Below are 14,781 nucleotides of genomic sequence, written 5' to 3'. Positions count from 1 at the left end.
TGTTTTTTTCCCCCTTCCCAGGAAAAGGGTGGCCAGCCCAACACTGCTATCAGAACTTCTGCCATGGCTCTTTAGACAGCCTTTGGCCAGGTGGCCAAAGACCCCAAATGAACTCTGAAAGGATAAACAGGGATAAAGGAAGAGTTAACATGAAACATCTGAAACCACATGCCTCTATTTTCAAATTATCCATCTATTTTTCTTAATCTAAATTATCTATGGAGGGAAAGAGAGAATGGCTATTTATAGAAGTGCCACTACTTGTTATCACTATGAAATAAGAGCAAATTCTGAAAAAAAGTAAAATTATCTAAATTATGAGAGAGGTAGTTAAACCTCACAGTGGTGACATTTCAAACTGTAAATATTGGAATGAAGCAAGCAAATGAATAATCCCTTTCCATAAAGCATTGCTCGTAAGAGCTGACATTTTCCAGGCCCTATTTTAGTACCTTGCTGTACGTCAAATACTACTGCCACATTAAAATACAAATTTCAACTTTGAAATATTACAGAAATAACTCCTCACTCACTTGAGGAAAGATGTTACTGTCAAATCAAACCAAACTAATTCACTAGCATAAACCAGCTTGTCTTCTAGTATGAATGGTCTGCAAAGAAATAAGATGACATTTGTACAGGGACAAACAGAATTAGAGTAGGGGGCCAGAGTACCTTTCTGGAGGAATCTGATGGATTATTATTTTACATTACATTTTGTCTGTGTTGTATTGAGTCCATCAACCACTGTGCCTCCAGTTTTGAGCAGGGAACATCTTAGTTTTATTCATCAGAAGCACTTTTAATATTTACTCTGCTACAACCAAAAGCAGTTCTGCATTTCAAACAGATTCCTTGTCTTTATTCCCTCATTAAACAACCTATTTTTCAGCTGGAGACAGGTTTCATAGAGTGAAGTGTTAATATTTAAAACATCTCATGTTGAGGATGTTACCTGCTGATTAAACCGGAATTCAGCTCAGCTGGGCAAGTTACTTCACATCCCTGGAATGTCAGCCCTCATGGGATCAGATTGATAGCTGTCTCCTCCAAGGAAAGATGGGGCAAGGTTTAGTAGTGTTTTGTCAAGTTTCAATGAAGGATATCTTGCTCTTCCTCCCAAACCAGCATAAAATTTAGGTTTCACAGTCTGATCTTGGGGTGGCTGGGCTGTGGCCTATTGAGCCACTGACAAGCAGCATGTAGATGAGCATTTGAACATCGAAGCCCTGCCTGGGAAGGATGAGATGATCCAGGTTAAGCAGCTTCCATGAATTTTAGCTTTCAGGCTGCACAATGCCCCTTACATATGAGGCAGAGCAGCTCAGTTGGAGTTTGGCAGTCAAGGGTGGCTCTCCTCAGTCTGTCATCACGCTGAAGGTCAAGGTCCTGCTACTCTGATGCTTTTAGGGCTTAGAAGAATATTTTATTTTTGCATTTGTTCTCAGGAAGTATTTGCACAAGAGTTTATGAGCATGGAAGTGTACAAGAAATGTCTGGATGAGGCACTCAGTGCTCTGGGCTGGGTGACATGGTGAAGGATGAGTCCCCGATCAAACTCAATGACTTTGGAGGCCTTTTCCAACCTGAACGATTTGGAGATTCTGTGTTGTTTTCCACCACTAAGATGTGTGAGTTTATTCTCACATTGCTTTTGAACCTAGGAGACCTTTTCCTGCTCACCAGTCATATCTGAGCTACATTCTCTATCCCAAGCTCAAGCAGAACAAGCTAATTGTTAAGTGACTCGCTGTACACAGAGCTACTAATTGCAATTAGAGTATAACACACAAGAAGGCTGACATTAAATTTTGCCATCTGGCCTCCATCAGCTCACATAGACTGAGGTTGTACACTTCATTTCCCAGCACATGATTTCCCTGTGTATTCCATGGTAGTCAGCCTTGAAAGACACCACTTATAATCTAAAAGCCCCATGAAATTTTCATAAATATTCAGCTTCAGTTGTGATCTCCTGAACACTTTGTACTTGATGTTGCCTTTCACCAGCGAATAATTTCCCTTGATAAACACTGATGAAAATGCAGCCAAAGTTAATTGATACAATTTTCATTTTTCACTCTGAGCATAGTTACTCTTGGGTTTGCTCTGTTTGCACATGCCAAGGATCAGTTGTCTTAGACAGGGATTTGCTACTGGGTGACTACAGCATCTTCCCACAGGCATTTGTGTGACAGTCTCCTCCAGTCAGCCAGAAGTCTTTTGCCAGCCATTTTCAGACTCAAGGATAGCATCAATCTTATGGTGGAAAACCTTATGAAACTGAAAGCTGCTGTCACCATCAGCAATCCAGACACCCTTCCTCCCTTTCATACAACAGTACTATTTCTCCCTGAAGAGATGTTTCCCAGAAAACAGCGATTTCTGTTTGAACCAGAATTATTTTTAAAAGGTACTTTTTAGAAGTTTAATTTATCTTTTAGGGGCAGTGGTATGAGGAGCATCACTGTGAAGTCTGGCGGTGTTCCACGTCTCCTAAACGGAACTGATAGCACTGAACTGCCTCTAATCAAAGGCCACTTGATATTTAGTGACAAAACCATCTCAGCTTGCTTAAAAATAACAGCACAAATTCATCAAGGTTTTTACAACACTTGATATCATTAGTCCAAAACAGGAAGATAAACAGCAAATATAGACGCATTTTTGTATTGCTTATTGCTTCCGATGGCATCATGTCTGCAGGCTGCTTTCTGCAGACATGCCTCCAGCTTACAGATCATTTCCTTGCTCAAAGCCCTCCAAAGATTAGTGACTATGTCAACATGGGTTTGTACAAGAGCAGCCCTCAGGGGGAGAGCAGGACAGTTGCAAAGTTGGAAATGCTACATCAAAAATGCCTTAAACATATGAATGTGTCACTCTGTTCTTACTGGAAATTAAAAAGCACCATCATCATATTCATAATTCCAAATGTTTTCCGTTCCCTGCTGTTTTACAGGAAAATCATCACACGGCTCCTGAAGATTCAGCAATTTCCAAAAGCTTCTCTGCAAAATTTCCCATTTTGTTCTTGTCCATTTGCCAGGCACCTTTGCTGTTTCCCTTTTCCTGTTCTTGCTGTAGCTGGAGGAGCCAACCTGGTTGTGTTTACTTTGCATGAACAAGACTGTGCAGAGGTAATCAGACACACAAACCTGCTGGGGAATGGGCAAAGTCAGAGGGCATCAGAAAGGTCTGAGGATTCAGTTACCTGATCTCATCTTCCAGCTCATGGATCTCTACTGAGCTCCTCCTGCTTCGGGAATTAGGATGTCTGGGCACCTCACATTACTGGGCCATAAGGGAAATCATCCCTGAGGCACATAAAGGGAAATAAAAGGAATTTATCTTTTCATTCCTCTTACTAGAATTATACAGCAAAATAATCCATTCCCTATTCTCTGCTGTGAGGGTGGTGAGGCCCTGGCACAGGGTGCCCAGAGAAGCTTTGGCTGCCCCTGGATCCCTGGAAGTGTCCAAGGCCAGGTTGGACAGGGCTTGGAGAAAGCTGGGCTAGTGGAAGGTGTCCCTGCCCATGGCAGGGGAGTTGTGTGAGGAGATCTTTAAGATCCCTTCCAACCCAAACCAGTTTGGGATTCTGTGGCTCTGTTGATATGATTTTCAAAGCAAAGCCACAGTTTTAGAATCCTAAGTTGATTTATTTACAATTAAATCCCTAATAGCAGGTGTTTAGAAGTATTCAAGCCTTGAACAAAAGGAAAAGCTTCAGATGCTTATGAAAGGGCTCTATTTTTCACAAGTTATCCATCAGCCTTCTTTGTTGGAAAAGGCAGAAAGTTCAATCTCTTTGCCCTAAAATATCCAGATCAGGATATGCAAATAGTGGGGCTTGGCTGTCTTGTTCATCATCTGGGGAGAATTTATATTATTTTACATGGATTCTGGGCCATGATGAGGTATATTGCACTCCAAAAACAATAGAGATGCACAGAGAGAGATCAGTCCCTAGGGATTTACCCTATAAACAGACTGGGATGTCAGTTAGATGCCTAATGGGGTTTTCATAAGTACCTTCATAGATTCAGCATCCGGTTGCGCTGAGATTTAGGCACCTCATTTTCTTTTCATTAGATTTTCCTTTGAAAAAGTGATGCCTGAGTGCCAACTGCATTTCTAGGGATACAACAATCTCTGGAAATTGGGCTTTAAGCAATTTGCCAGGCAGCACGTGGTATGTCAGTGAGCAAGTACAAGAGCTCTCCAGGCTGCTGATCTTGGGCACAGTAGCCAGTAGGTTGCTTGATGCTTCTCAGCTCATAAAACAGACAAAAAGCCTTAAAGGAGTTGAATGCAAATACATGGAGTTTATAAATCTATCATACAAATGTAATAGGATATGAAATGTGAATATCATCTAATCAGTGATGTGACTTCAGCAAATCCAATCTAAACCGCTGTAAATTCCACACAGGCCCAGAACTTAGACTCACAGGATCCTTCAGGCTGCAAAGCCCTTTTAAGATCACCACTGGCACAAAGCCACCACTAGCCCATGTCCCCAGGTGCCACATTCACATGTGTTCTGAACTCTCCCAGGAACAGTGACTCCACCACTTCCCTAGGCAGCCTGTTCCAGTGCTTGATCAGCCTTTCCATGATGGAATTTTTCCTAAACTGGGGTCCTCTTACTCTTCAGAGTACTTTATACACATTACCTGATGCCCAGTATTGCTCCTGAAACAAGTCCAGTACCTGGGTGCTGGAACCACAGGTGGGAAGCCACCCAAAGCTCTGCAATGGCTTCTTTAAATCCATAAAAGTGAGTTGGATTGAGGAGAGGTGCCATAAATTCCTGACTTGATAAGCCTGACAGTAAATAGGCTGGGACTTCAACCCCTAAAACTAACTCCTGAAATTCCACAGGCGTGGCACAGATAGCCAGGTGACTTGGGGCAATTTGCAGGGATTCTTCACACTGTGTGTAATGCAGAGTTCTGGCTCAGCTGGGAGATGCTGCGATCACAAACAGGACAATACACACTCCTCCCAGGAGAGGAATGAGAGGGTGTAACTTCAGGAGAGCACAGACTTCCCTTTGGAGGCACAGCCAGCCCAAACTAGATCCCTGGCACAGAAGTCAGAGCAAAACAAAACAAAGTTCAAAAGCAAGTACACGGAGACCAGGTTGTTACAGTTCTGAAACACCACAGAGAAGCTGAGGAAAAGCTGGGTTTAGTCATCAGTGGTTGTTTTGCTGATCCAGCTGGGATTACACAAGGTACTTCAATGAGAATTTCAGTTGCACCTTCTACCTGTGGTTTTTTGTTGATGTTGAGTTTTTGGTTTTTTGGTTTTTTGTGGGTTTTTTTGGCTTATCCACTTTCATAGGCCTTAATATTTAATTCACTATAAATGAACACAATCTCCAAAAAGAGAGTGTAGTCTACATTTCTCAATTTTCCCCACTGCTGCTAACATTGATTTGTTTCACTATTGCTTAAATAAGACAATTCTAGTACATTCAACATGAACTTTAGATGTATATAATCAGATATACATCTCCCATATTCTATAACATCATGTCAATACCAGAGTTTAACACAACTTCTCAGCACTCTCTTAGCATATGAAAACTTAATGTTTTGCCCAAATCTCTAGTTCTTAGGAAAACTTACTGCTTTTTCTCTTTGGTGTTGGAAAGCAAAACTGATTGAAAGTATATTTTTAAAAAGCCAGTGGGAAGTTAAAAAGAGAAGTCACACACATGACTTGTGGTTCTGGAAACAGCTGTGCTGCTTTTGGTGACAGAGTGCTGGGCTTAGACCTTATATAACTCCAGGAAAATCAATATGCAGCAAATGTACTAAGCCAGAAAGGAATCTGAGCCTAAATTTTAAAAATCATACAGGCTGTCTCCTGTCATAGCTTTAAATAAGGGTTCTTTGGCCCCCAAATACCTTATTTGCTGTCACAAGTGATGTGTTGGCAGTAGATTGGGTCACTTGTAGGTAACAGGTTCAACAATAATCACTGGTATACCTTAAGTGCTTAACAAAATGAGGAGTATGTTGAGCTATAAAAAATTGCCAAAATCCAAGCTGCACTCTGCCTAACTGCAGGCATCTACAGAAGAGATAAAAAGGGCTGCATGGTACAGCTGTACCATTCCGCTGGAAAGTCAGAAATCTCTGCAAATCCTCACAAAACTGTTCCTTTCCACACCTAGAAAATACCCAGGAAACCAGAGCAGGAAAGCTGGGTGTCTCTTTAAGGCACAAATTCTATTTGATACCAAAAATGCTGGACGTTGGAAGAGTAAACTCCTCCTCAGCACGTACTTGTAATGGATATTGTTGCGCCTGGCTGTTTGCTTCCCAGTATTCCTGACAACGTTTTTTTCTGGTGTTTACGTTCGCAGTAGTCTGTTCACAGATTTTTAGGTACTTACTACTCAAAGGTAAAATAAATCCAAATATCTGGGATACATATTTAGCAACCCCAGGCCTATTTACATAGTGCTGTTAGGGCACTTGTGCACCTCACAGCCAACTGAGAGCAGAAAATGCTGTCTCAGGCAAGCCCATGAGCCCCTTCCTGTGGTGTCTCCTAATGCCCCCAGTGAGAGGATAAATCTCTGTATCACTGTACATAGCACGGCCATCCTCACCCCATGGCCCATTGTCTGTTGGCTGCAGTAGCAAAAGTAGGTGCAAAAATCACCAGCCCCTGCCCATTCCCATGCAAATTCAACCTGCTGAATTATTCATGTTGAAAACAAGAAAAATTCCTCAGAAAGTTGATTCCTGGGTAAGGTGATTTCATTGTGCATTGGAGTATGTCCCAGCACATAACTGCAGTGGTGTGAGGGGTGATAAAAAGCACACTGTGGCTGTAGGGGGTTGCTCTTCCCAACCCTTTGTTTCTTCAGCTGGATTTGCAGAACCACAGAAACAATGCTAACATCTCTCATATTTCTATTTTCATAGAAACAGATCTAGATCCTCCTAAAAAAACTCTCTCCTCTGTTATGAACAGAATTACAGGTGAATATAGAATACATCCACTTTGCTCCCTTTTTACACTAATTTGCAGAACCCTGTAAATCTGTGTCTAACTGAGGTGCGTGTTGAAGTGCTTGTCCCATCAACCTTCTGAAGTTACTGCAGGCTTTGGATTTTTTTGCTCCGGTTTGGCTTGGCTTTTTAATTCTGAAGTTCAAAATCCTAGAAAGCTTGAGAAAGCTTCCTTCATTTCATTTGTTTCACCAAACTTTTCACTATGACCGTGCCATTATCCATTCATTCCCCAAATATACAGTTTCCCAGTCCCAACATTTAATTTTTCAAAGAGGTAGCTAGGAAATATAGGAAGATACCTGCACAGCAATACCTGCAGCCAGCCAGTTATTTTGGCCATCAGCCTCTACTCATGACTTTAAAAAGCTCAAGTTAATCTTATCTAAATGATAATACCCTTTCTGGATATCTCCTCCCTAAGATCATATAGTAGATCATATGGTTAACCATATTGATAAGGTGGTCCTCTTCTAAATGGTCAAACAGAACACCTTTAGAGTGAAAGCGTTAATATAGGACTTGGATGATCCAAATTTAATTCACAGTTTTGCTCCATTCTTCCTTTGTTACTCAAATCCATTATGTGGCCTTTTTGAGCCTCATCTTCTTAAGCTGCAAAATGAGGCCTATAAATATCTCCAAGTTGCTTCGAGACTACAATCATTCATCTTGGTGATGGGATCAGAGATTACAGTGGGGAAAACTTAAAGAAAACGAACTATAGTAGAATTCCAAGTAACAACAAGGCATAACCCTGATTCACTCATAAAAAGGAAGTGACCGTAAAACTAAGAGGGATTCAGGTTTCACTTACCAATTTTAAACTGGAGTGTCATGGAATACTGCAGTTTGTAAATGGTGCTGCCACTTCCCCTTTCCCATCAGATACCCTTCATGGATATGCAAAAGGAAAGAGAAGGCATCCCACAAAAGCATCACAAGGTAAAGACGCTGGAGATTGTTCTCTCTACAGAAGAGTTGGTAATTTATCACCTTGGTGTTTGCCAAGTGCCATAAAAGCTGGCAATGGAAATTAGTGAAGAAAGGACATTGAGAAGACAAGCCATAAATGAACAAGAGGCAAAAATTCAAGAGATTAATTCTTCATCCCGTGAAATTTTGTCTCTTCACCTTCAAGAGAGGAAGAGAGATTATCAGTTTTGGGGAAAAGCAAGACATCATTCTCAGTTTCTTTTCAGAACTTTGTGCCTCAGCAATACAAAGTGAACCAATATAAAATGAACATCTATTTTGTTTGCTCTAGTGCCTACCAGAATTGACAAAAGCTGAATACATACTCTATTTTCTGGAGTGGCTGTGTGTATTATCTGTCTGTGTGTATTATCCGAACACAGTTGGTAGAAAACCACTAATGGCTTTTTCTCTTTTCCCTAAATACATATCATTCCTAATATTGGAGACCTGCATGGTAATTAAGATTGTAAAACTGTAAGTAAAACATGCTGCAATTACCTGAGTAATTTGGTTCAAATCAACTCGGTGATGAAGGAAGTAAATGCTCCTGCAGTCAATTATTTCCCACAGCTCCACACTGGGCCAGTTCTTGTTCCAACCAAGTTAAAAGGTAAGCATGCCTTTAACTGACAGCAGTAGGAACTTGCTGTTGACTGGTAGGGATGGATGGCTGCAGGGCTGGAGCAAAACACACAAGGCTGTCACACACCAGCAATTGTCTTGGCACCACAAACATTTATATATCAGTATGTTACACACTCTTCATTTTATGTGTGACAGTAAAATAACTGAGACCTTCATGTGAGGGTCAATGTAGAGTGTTTCATATTAATAAAAACAGAGTGTATTGTTTAACTTCCTCTCCTGACTATCCTGGTATGTACAACATGTAAGAAGGGCACAATGCAATGCACAGATACATATATATATTTAAAGAAATAAGCTGGGCACTTCCCCACAGTGTTCGGGCAGCTAACAGCACTATTAATACTCCAGTGTAACATGAGGCAGCCTGTCATGGTTCTCCCTCTCTATGCTAAAAGGATGGAGCCAGAAAGGGAGATTCATGACCTTATGGTGGAATTTGCAGTCCTCAGGAGAGCAGATGACATTGCATGTGTGTCAAATACTCTTATTGCATCTAGTCCATCCCCACTGGCAGCCATCATGCTGAAATTTTAAATATCTTCAGCCTTTTTGTCCCCTCTCAAGGCTGGGTAGTAATTCAGGTTCTGGAAGAGACATTGATGCTGCAGGAAAAGTATTTCCCACTCCAAATGTGTTCCTTTATACTTTCCCACTGAGCTGCTCTACCTTCCATAACCCTTCCAGTGCTCATCCTGTTTGAACTCATGCACATATCTTCAAAGTGCACTGCATTTTCATTATGAAGGTGTTCTATGACTGCATTTCAAGGTGTTCCAACTTGAGGTTGCTTCTGTGCAATTACTGATTCCTGATGATATAAAAATATGCACTGACTAGCTCTAAAATAAGACCCTTTTGTTCCTGTTTACTTGTATTTAAATTGAATTTTCTTGTTGAAGAGAAACTTGCAATTACCCATGTCCTTTTATTTTAATGATGATGATTTCCTTAGTATAAACAGGTCATACTACAGATACTATACACAAACCTCTCCCACTTAAATTGTCAGAGATTTGTTCAAATTAGCATTGCAACCAGAAGCTCCCAGCAGAATATGAAATAGGAGCTGGGAGCAGTGACGTGCTCTGTTTTCAAAGGCAGCATGCACACAGAGCGGCCTCAGCTGCCCCAGCTCTCCTTTTACCCAACCATTAAAGCGAATCCCACTGCAACAGGGAGTAAAATAAAGTTTTTCTCACATTCCTGACACAGCCCCTGTCCCCCATATCCCTTCTGGTGAGCCCTAGCCTCTTCTATGCTCCAAAGAGAGCAGGCACAGATGATTACCTCCCTGCACTGAGGGGGAGAAGTAGGCACTGAAGATCCAGCCCCCACAAAGATCTTGTGAGGGAGCACTTGGGCTGAAGCAGTTCAGCTAAAAATCACAAGTAATTCTGTAATCTGCCCTTAAATAGCATTTGCATTATCTGCTTTCTGCTGCAGCTCCTTCTCTTTACTCCCTCCCAGGTATTGTGGATCATCCTACACATCAGACACACACCATATGCTGCACTTGTAGAAGTCCCCTAAAAATTCTAATGAGTGCAGACTGTCCTGATCTTCCTTTCACTGTATTCTCCCTAGATTCAAGAGCTGGAAAACTTCATTTCTGTCAGCAATGCCAGTCCTTGCACTTTGGTGGTGTTGGTCAGGTCAGACAGCTCTCTCCATGCAGTCCACTCAGCTGTGGAAACAAATACCACTGAAAAGTGAAACATAAATACGAAATAGTCATCTTCTCCTATGCATTTCTTTGCTGCAGAATAAATTTACATATAGCTGAGAGGTCTTCAAACAGAAAGTGTTACAAAAATGCAATATATTGTGAGTTACGTGAAAGAAATAATTTCAAAACAAGCTCTACCTTCAGTTGAAAGATCTCATTTCCATGGAAGCTTTCCTCAGCCCTGTTGAAACCTACAATCTACAACAGGCTGGGTGTGGCACCCACCAATTCTTCTGGAAACAAATCACACCAATGAAAGACGCCTATCCCAAATTTTAAAGATAATCCCCCTCCAGTGCTGAATGTCCTCCTGACATTGGTGAAATCAAAGAGGAGCCATGTATCAGAAGGTTATTTTTTCAGACACTGTCAAGCTGCAGAATAATACAGAGTGAGCACACAATTACAATAAATTTCTGTGTTCGTTGGAATAAATTATGAGATTGAAGATTAATTCATTGCTGTTGATCAAGAAACAGCACAGTTCATCTTTGGCTTGCTCCTGTGTTCATTGGATAACCAACTCTCAAGGCAGGCTCTCATTAACCTCCTGCCTTTGTTCTAGCAGGGATATACAGTCCCTTCTTGTCAAGGGACATAAAGGTTTTTCTACATTTTTCCTCTCTTTAAAATTAAGCTAATCACACCATTACTATGGCTGGAACACATAAGCGGAGTTAAAATGACATCAAATCTATTCTTCTGCTTGTGCAGAGATTACAAATGCATAGATGCATAGTCCAGCTCTTAATTTTGTCCTCATAGCTTATGATGTTAGTACTAATTAAAAAAGCAAAATTGAAGGATGCTGTATTCTTCTGTAAAAGCAGAAATAAGTTTTGCTTGGGAAAAGAAAAAAAGAAAAAAAAGAAAAAAGAGAGAAAAAAAAAAAAAGCGCCCTGCCACAGGACTTATGGACCTCTCAGTATAAATTTTCAGTCATTTTCTGGAACATTTTCTGAGCTGATGACAGAACAGGATGCTTCATTCTCTTTTACTTTCCCAGCAGAACAGCTAAATCCCTATGTAGTCACCCTTCCTATTATTTTAAAAGCTCACCTGTCTTGCAACAGGGAGGACAGCCACAGGACGTGTGGCAGCCAGGCCTGCCCCCAGGCTGTCGGTGCCTTCAGCCTGCTGCTGATGCTGTGTTCTGGTGTTCCTAATTACAACCATCCCTTAATTAGACCACAGCAGGGATGCAGGAAGCTGAAGAACACACTGTTGGCAAGGAGCAGCCTCTTCCAGCTGTGGTGGCCTAAGAGCAATCCCTGATGTTTCATCACAAGAGGCTGGGATTTACACATGCTTTCTCTGGCATGACCCAGCACAGCTCTGCTTTGGGATAGAGGCAGTCAGGTCTCTGTTTGTTTGTCTTCCAGAGATTTCCAACTGTTACCGTTCTTAATTAACATTCTGATTTTTCACTAGGACCATGAGTGAAAGTAATGATGCAGCTTCAGAGGGAGAAAACTAAAAAGAAAAAGCAAACTGGGAGCTACCAGGCTCCAGTACAGCCAGCAAACAATGAATGCAGCCCCAAGGACAAACAGTACAAAGCTCTTACTTGCATGCACAGTCAGAAGCTGGCAGAAAGCTGAGGGGTCAGGAAGGCAAATAATTCAAGTGCAAAGTGTTTTATTGTAAACCTCTGAACAGGATATTCCAGCCAAAGAAACTATTGTCCTTATGGAAGCAAGAAAGACATACAGGTGTATCAAACGAGTCAGCATTTTTGTAATGTACAACTAGAATATATTTACAAATATCACTGCCCAGCAACCATAAATTAATATAGCTGAAAAGCTTTTAATTTTAACTAGGCTCCCGGTCCTAAGGAACTAATTTCAAGTTCTATAGGAAAGCCACAAACTAGAGAATTGTTATAAAAGGTTATTCATCAGGAGCTCTTGAGCATGCATGCAAAGTCGAAAAGATCACACCTTAGTCCTAAAAATCATGGAATTCCAGAATGGTTTGGGTTGGAAGGGACCTTAAACTTCATCTTATTCCACCCCCTGCCATGGGCAGGGACACCTTCCCCTATCCGAGGCTGCTCCAAGCCCTGTCCAACCTGGCCTTGGACACGGCCAGGGATGGGGCATTCACAAATGTGCTGCCACAAACTTTTGGAACCAGATCTAAATATCAGCTTTGGATTTGTTTGCTCCAAGGATGATGATGGGACAGACACTGCTTTGTGAATACACCGATACTTTTGAACTGATATTACATCTGGGTTCAATACTGTCCCAGGCCAAGGAAAAATAACCTGTAATATAAATAAAAGTAGTATCTCCATGCCCAGAATGGATCTGCTGACAGTTGCCTGGGGAGAATTGTCTTGAAAGAGTTGTAAAAGCTGTAATTTTTCTAAAATTGTAACTGTTTTCTCTGTGCAAGATATATCTGCAGCTGGGAATTCACATGAGGCTTTATCCCAAATGCTGTGTCTTTAAGATGGAAAGATTGATCCTTCAAGGACAGGTAGTCAAAAGAAGGGGTTTTTTCACAACCTTAAGTTGTGGCTCTGTCAGAATCCTCTGAACATTTCCTATGGACTTCATCCAATGGAATTAATTAGGGAGACTTCTGTTTGCTTAATGGAAATGAGACAAGGCATAATTTATAGCCTTGGTGTGGCAGACGATCTCTAGATTTCTGTCCAACACACACAAATCAAGGAAGGTGACTGTGGTGGAAGAATGGTGTCTCTTGAAACGAAGGAGGGAAGTTGTTTATATTGTTCAAGAAAGAGATTTGATAGAGAACCTGTCATTAAAATGTAAGGCCATGGCTATTAAACCTGTGTCTTTTAACACTCCTTCATAGTGCTTATAAATGTCCTACATTTTTTGCTCCTATGTAAAGAATTTATCCAAGACTGTCACTGCTTTGCCATGGGGAAGGAAAGGAGATGAACTGCCCTGCTCAGAATAGCTCTTATCAGGCAGCCAGATGGCAAATGACATGCCAGAATGTTCAGGGAAGAGTCCAACACGGGCCATTAATCCCAACCCAGCCCAAACACCATTAAAATGTCACTGCTAAGGACTCTAAGAGCAAAGGCACTGACAAAACGTGTTCTACACAAGTGCTTCTGCAACCAGAATTAATTATCGAAAACCCTTCCAAAGTGCAGGAAAGTTATGGAACGAGTAGATCAGTGGTGTAAGTGATAATTACACAGAACACAAGCAAACTTCAATTGCAATACATATCTCCCTATATATTTTAAAATATATACACGATAAAGTATATTGAACTAAATTGTATTTGGTTTCACAAAGCATTCTGTTCATTCAAAAAACCAATTTTCTATTTAAAACAAGAGCAGGGACTGGATTCTCTGGTTGCGCTACACTGCACTGAGCTGTGTTTGTGTCCACAGAGAAACACTACGTGACTCTGAATTTAAAAACATTTTGTAGAGCAGCTTATGAAGAAAAAAAAAAAGGCCTTATGTCACTCCTAGGAGTGAGAATATTTTTTCTATACTTCCTCCATTTTTAGTGCAGCAATACAAGCCATGTGTTTTGCTCTAACCAAATACAGTATTTTCCCCTCTCAGGTGGTTTTAGTGAGAAACCTCTACGGGAAGCAGAGTTTGATGTCATAACATTGAGCCTTTGCAATACCCAGAGACATCAGATCTTTGGATGAGACATGGTGGAGGCCAGCAGAAGACAGGGACAGCTACAAACACCTGTCTTGGGGGGAACACACCATTTGGATGACAAACAAGTGGGCTTTCCAGGCATTACTCTGTATTTTCCATGGCAGGAGACAACAGGTATGCAGAACATCCAGAGCCTCCAAAAGCATAACTATTAGTTCTGGTTCAGCTCCCAGTAACTCAATCACTTGGTACCAACTCAATCCACCAGCCCCTTCCCATAATGCATTCTTCTTTACAAATCAATTAAGATTTAGCACAAGTTGCATTGGGAAGTGTTGCACAGTTTCTAGCCATTTGAAATTAAGGTATCTGCATGTCATAGAAGTACCTTCCAACATCATAGGATCTCATCCAGAGTAAGGGTGTTTTAATGATTTAAAATAATTTCACGTTGATTGCACAGCAAGGAGGGAAAAAAAACCCATTTTTTTCAGTGGGAGTGAGTTTAGGTGATCGGAACACAACTGGGCCAAAGGAAAGCTGAGCTTCTGGCCTAGCCCTGCTCTGCAAAATCCCAAAAGTTTTCCCCTGTCACGGGAGTCATGGGGAAAAAAACTGGGAACAGTCCTCTGCTAACTGTGCTGTAGGGAAGCTGCTGCTCCTGCTCTCTGACATCACATGTGGTGGCTGACAATGAAAATTGATGGTGATTCATAAAGGCATCTCCATCCCTAAGAAAACTGGAAGAGCAGCTTGCGTAATCTTGAGATTTA

Source organism: Hirundo rustica, chromosome 9 (genome assembly GCF_015227805.2).
Source record: "Hirundo rustica isolate bHirRus1 chromosome 9, bHirRus1.pri.v3, whole genome shotgun sequence".
Taxonomy (NCBI): domain Eukaryota; kingdom Metazoa; phylum Chordata; class Aves; order Passeriformes; family Hirundinidae; genus Hirundo; species Hirundo rustica.
This window is presented reverse-complemented; position numbering follows the sequence as displayed.